This window comes from Megalops cyprinoides, chromosome 17 (genome assembly GCF_013368585.1).
Source record: "Megalops cyprinoides isolate fMegCyp1 chromosome 17, fMegCyp1.pri, whole genome shotgun sequence".
NCBI classification, from domain to species: domain Eukaryota; kingdom Metazoa; phylum Chordata; class Actinopteri; order Elopiformes; family Megalopidae; genus Megalops; species Megalops cyprinoides.
Window position 1 is genome coordinate 20,605,567 of NC_050599.1, and position 6,421 is coordinate 20,611,987.

The following is a 6,421-nucleotide window of genomic DNA, read 5'->3' on the forward strand; positions in this document are numbered from 1 at the left end:
CACATTACCAAGACAGTCAATATTCTACTGAATTCAAGTACTTAATGTCGTCACAGGTGATGATAAAAATTCATACACCAAAACAACTGTGAACAGGAAAGTGCCCAAAAGGATAACAGCCTGTTCTTAGCAAGAGCACGGACTCCAGCACCCTCTGCATCACCAGCCGTCCCAGATCGTTCTGATCCTCTGTTCCCGTACAACACAGACTAACATGAGCACAGGACAGGAACAGCAGGACCATCCAGAGATCGCAAACCCCTGAGCCTCTCATTACGCTCTCCCATCCATCAGCGGATACGATCAGAGTGTACTGCACGTCAGGTCCAAGAGGACGTAATCTCCCGCTGTTAGCGCCGTCTCACCCTTCCCCCCCACAACCCCCCTCCCCTTCTGATGCGCGCACAGCACTCCCGCCTCCTTGGAATGCAAACAAGAGCGGCGGATTCCTCCAGGGTGTCCAATTTGCAGCCTTAAGAAACAATCTCGGCGAATGTCAGGTCGCCCTGACCCGAGCAACATGCGTCGTCCTTTTATAATCCACAAATAAAGGGAAATGAGATCACAGACAGGGGCCTGTATATCACCAGTGGCAACAGTCTGCATACTTGTGATTTGACGCTTACGAAACAAACGGCACACATTTATGGAGAGACAGTTTGTGTTTGTTTTGTTCTGATCGCTGGACATTCATGTAAGCAGTAGTATTTCGTCACAAGATAAAAAGTATTCCACAGCAATATTTTTTAGTATTTAACAGGGCTTTCCAAAATTGTTTGAGCCAGGAATGCCAAGAGAGAAAAAGAAAACTGTGAGATCCTCTGGTAAAAAGAAATAGTATTAGTACAACAAATGTAGCTGTTGTTTAGGTGTGAACTAACAGTAACTTATCTGGCTATAGCCTACAGCTTACAGTATCATGAACACTGTTGAACATAATCTGATACCATCACAAACTTGATGGCTATATTAGACCATTTATTTTCACAGCCATTTGAATTCTCTTAGTCCTCAGGACCTCTGTTCTGTTATTACACAATTTCCTTGTGGACAATATCTAGTGCTGCAGCGAATATCACTGTAAAACCTTGGAGCACAATCTTGGAGCCTTTTTAGAGATAGAGGTTTAAAAATAGAAACATTTGATTCTGTAAAAAACACAGACATATGCTGTTCCTATCCAGGAACAGGCTAGCTGAGCCACTGCTTCCAGAACGGCGAGACTCTTACCAGAGCAAGGAGGAAATGTCTGTTCAGCTCCTGTGTTCATCCCATAAACTCAAACGCCAAGACTACCTGTTCGGCAGTGATAAAGGACAAAGGCCCAAATGAGGCTTTGTCAATACCCAGGCAGTAAAAAGCTCCCTGGTCTAGACAGTCTTTATCAGTCTGTGACCTTAAGACATCTCATTCCAGATCTCATGGTCAGCTGCTGGAAGGCACTTATTATTTATGTAATATACATAGACTATATATCATTTTTTCTTTTATTACATCCTTCCATCACAGACAGTCTTTGAAAAGCTACTTTGCAAGTAGTTGGTAAAAGCCGACAGTGCTCATATAATTTCAGCACAATCTGGAGACTTTTTGGTACACTGTTGCTAATTTTGCCAATGGAAATAACAGCCTCACATGGCATACAGCTTGTGTTAAACTTTCCTAACAAAAAAGAAAATAGACTTTAAATTCCATACCATTGCACATCTGCTTGACAATGTGTGCTTTTTATTGGTGCCTTGACTAATAACATGTAATATGTTACTCATTAACGACTGTTACTGATAACATAAAAAAGCAATGATAACCATTGTAAACACAGCAAATATATCAATGCATACAGACACAATTAGTCATTTACATATGGCGGAAGAGACAAGAGAGAGTGAAATTGTGTGACCTGTCCTGGTACTTGAGATGGGTTCTTTACATTGGTGTGACACGAAGGTGACAAGACTTTCAAGGGGGCTTTGATCCATTGTCCACGAGGTCGCCCCCCCCCCCCACAATGGGTTGCAGTCAGCCTTCAGCCCAGCACACAGCGAAACAGCGAATGATTCCTGAAAATCGCTGGTGCTGACACACACCCGACGCACATGTAGGAGCGGGCTATTGCACTCCTGGTGGAGTTGGGGCTGACACAATGCACGAGTTATACATTGTGGAATCATTCTGTGCGTCACCACCTCAGCACTTGGTAGTAAAGTCTGAGATACGGTACTGCTCCCTGATCAGTGATGTTGCCCTAAAAGGGTGTAAAACATTGAGCATAGCTCCAAGACCAAAAAATATCACCAACTGTTTCTATTAAGCTGCAGATGGCTATACATTCCCACTTCCAGTCATTATTTACAATGGTTGGTGTCTCCAAATGCAAGCAAACACTTATTCTCTCACTACAGCTCAATGAATTCCTTCGTCTACGCGGTGCTGGTGTCTTTTGACATTGCCTTGTTCTCATGTCTTTACTGCAGCTGCACAGGAAAAAATGTCCATAAAACCTCTGTTTCTTTATTGAATGTTTGGTTTTCATTGGTGCTTGGTAGCCCTATATACAGCTTGAACATAATCAGCTATACAGTCCTGAACCCCAAACAGAAAATTGGTACAAAAGTGTCTTGTTTTCTTGATCTGAATCTGGTTGCAGCTCTACATTGTTTGTAGAAACCCGACACACTACCCAGTCTAAAATTTTAATCTCAGGTACAATTTCAGGTGCGCTAGAAAGGAATACCCTTAAAGCACACTGTGCAAGAACTGTAGCAAATTTGTAATGCTAGTAAAGGAGCTAAATCAGGGGTCAACATTGTGATGTGTATGTTAGGCTTTGTGGCCCTCCATTCAAATGCTTTCAAAACCAAACAGGGAGCAGATGCACTTACAGACTGAATGTTATCTGCAACTTAATAAGTACTTCATTCAAACATGTTAATACTTGGCAATAACAACATTAGCATCAACAAAAATGGCTATTACACAAAGAAGAATTTATTAATGACAAGAATGTTGCGAATTTAGTTTAATTTAATTGAGTTTGCTGTTGGCCCTATACATAAACAGGAAAATAAAGAAACCCTGGTGATAAAAAAACACATCAAAAGCAGCCCGCTCAAGTGAACTGTAAACACAGAAACACTCCTTTCACTGCAGTTACCTGCTGTCTGAAGTACTGCAGTCCCGCTTTTCAAATGTAAATTTCGGTCTCTAAGCAACAATGGAGCTCATCGGCACGTTGGGTTTTCACTCACCTCCCCCCAACAAGACCTGCTACTTTCACTGCTATTAGGGGTAAAGAGCAAGAGGCAACCCAAGAGCCTTAGCTGGGTGTGGATACGTGTGTTGTGAACACTAGGATGACACCACACAGAACACCAAGCTAGCTCTGCCTGGAAAGTGAGAAAACTAAATGTAATTCATTAGGTGAAGTGGGGACTAAATTAAGAGCCCCCAACAGTGAGTGCCTCGCCTTGCGTTTTTCCCGCTACCCCCAGCCCCCCCCCCCCCCCCCCCATATCCCACTACATAGCAGGGGGACAAAGGTCAGGCCTGGGGAAGAGTGTCAGGGCATCCCTTTGATGTGCTCCTGTCTGGCTGCTAAATAGAGACAAAGGGGATTTAAGGGGTGGCCAGATACCCCTCTACCCATTCTTCTCGGCACCTTTGGCAGCCTTCGGCCCCCTGGCCTTTGGCTTCTGCTCTGTGTCTCGCGGAACCCATTTGTATGGCCACTGCATTCCGGAACACTCTTCTGCATCCCGCCCCAGTGAACCGGGGATGTGTGGGAGTGGTCTCATTCGGTCCTGTGGAGTGACCCATAACTCAGAGCAGCTTGCTCCTTCTATCTAACTGCCTCTCATGATCCATGTCCCTGAAGTGATTGCACCAGCAGGGAGCAGCTCCGAAGGCAGCACACCAGAATCTATCTGTATCCAACAATGAGCATGAGTTCTCATTAGCAGCCTTGTCATATCTGCTATGCATTGATTTCACAATCCATTAGAAGTAACATTAGGTCATGTCTTCCCGGCTTCGGCTTTATGTGACTGCTGGTCACGTTTGACGCAACCTTTGACAGTGCTATCTTAAAATAGCTATCAAGCAAACTCTCAGGTCAGAGTGCCAGACAAATTAACCCAACTGGAAGTACAGAACAGCTATATTATCTACCAAGATACTGTGCATCACCTCTTTTTCCACAGACACTACAGCCAAAGAGAGGCATTTCAGGGAGCTCTGTTTTACAGCAAATCCTGTTTTTGAAACAAACTCTCACATTTTACTGTTTAAGGATCAAAATACACTCCTTTCAAATCAATACCCACAGGTAATTGCAAATTCTCTGTCAACACTAAAGTCCTGCTCATGTGTAGCTATTGTGCCACAATGGGTGAAGGACTGTACTCTGTACCCTGTAGCTGTGGTTTCAAGTCCTACATAGGACACTGCTGTTGCTCCTTTTAGCTACTTACACCTCAGTGGCTCCGACAGAAGCCCAGCTGTATCAAAGGATAATAAAGTGAAGGAAAGCTCTTACTGTAAGCAGCATTATGCTCAGCAAATAACAATAAAGTCACATCCATAGTGACTGTGATGTTTTCAGATGTGAATGGCATACAACTTCTGTTGAAAAAATATACGTCAGCATGTTGCTGATTGTCACACGAGTATTGTACCGCCCTTGAACAGTTCCATAAAGATAAACATTGTTTGGTCTGCAAAAGAAAGCAAGGGGAAAATCCTGAAAATGCACTTAAAATAAGACGGCATTTTGATCGTAATGTTACCTTTCACCCGTCCATGGATTTAGTAAGTTTCAGTCCTTTTTTTAAGTAATATTAGCAAACGGAAAGATGAACAATTTCATACATCCACTGATGTGTATATTTAAAATCAGCATTTAAATGAGCATTAATGCATCGATTCATTTAAGAGTGACATTAACTTCTACAATTACAGTCCTACATTTACAATTTCGTAATCTAGGCTGGGAGGCTACACTACGTTTCAGCCCCCCTTCCCCACAGTTTCACATTTTTTTTGTGTGGCCTTCAGAAAAGAAAAAAAAAAACTTGAATTAATTTTCAAATAAGCACTGTATTAACTAATTACTGCTATTTCGTTTTCCTTCTTAATTCATAAGTGAATAGCATCAAAACTCGATTAGGTTGTTTGTTACTTCTATCTTCTCCCTGCGTACACCATACTACACCAGAAAGCGCATCGTGTTCTAAATAAGATGCTCAAGTACCCACATTGTGAAGACGGTGCTGCAAAACATGAAAAAGTCCTCAGCATCTACCATATTGAGCTTTTGCTATTTTTCATTCATGTAACTCGTTACTTATTTAGCTTGCACTCACATGTGCAGTGTGACACGTCGTCTTGCCAAACTCCCTTGGAATTAAAGAAATGGCACTAAATATATTCTGAAGCAGAATCCTTTCAGCTCCTCGTTTTTTTCTTACCTCGGTGTCAACGACGCCACGAAAATGTCCTCGAACTATATCCTCCGGCTGGATAAAACATTTATCAGTTTCCAAACTGTGAGCAGCTCTTGCTTCCTCGATGTTGTGGTAAAAGTAAACGTCGCCGTCGTTTCCACGCTTTCTGACTACTGCCATAAAATTCACCCGTCAAATACTTGTGAGAGCATCCTTGCTGAGAGACACCATCTGAAGCAGTAGGCTAAGTGTAGACGAGGTAGATAGCCGATCGCACGTACAGTCACGTTTTCCGAAGTGATCTTTTTAGTTATCGTTAACTTGTCTAAACTTTTAATATACAATACAAGATCGCGTGTAAAAATAGTATTCTTTGAAACGACGTAGCTAATACTGTTTAACGGTGAACGAAAGGAATGTTTCTAACAAACCACACCGGTCTTGGCGCTTTGACCGCGAAACCCATACAAAATTTACGTTCTTATAAAATAACTACTTATTGTCAAATTAAAGGTGGGGGCAAACATTGTAACACGTCAAAAGTGCATGTAATTTAAGCAACGCAGCAAAACTGAGCGTGCAATGTATATACCAAAAACGTACTAGTGTATAAAAGCTCACAAGTGAGGCATTGATGTATATTTCAGTATGTTTTTGCCTTTTAAGTGGTCATTCTTTTTTCTGAGACGATTTTTGCATAAAATATTGAAGCCAGTAGCCACCAGTTTAATTTAAATACACTTATGTTTAACAGGTTTGGTTTATTTTTTGTATCATTTATATAATTTGGATGTGCAGTCTATAATACGTTATTACCCTATCATCTTTTACCTCCACTTTTAATGAACAGCAAGTCATATCAACACATGACGCAATGTCTCCCTCTATTGGAAGTGAAATGCAGATGACAGTCCTTGCAGAAACCGGATCACATGATGCGCGCACGTCCCTGCGAATATTCCTTTTGTGGATAAATTCCT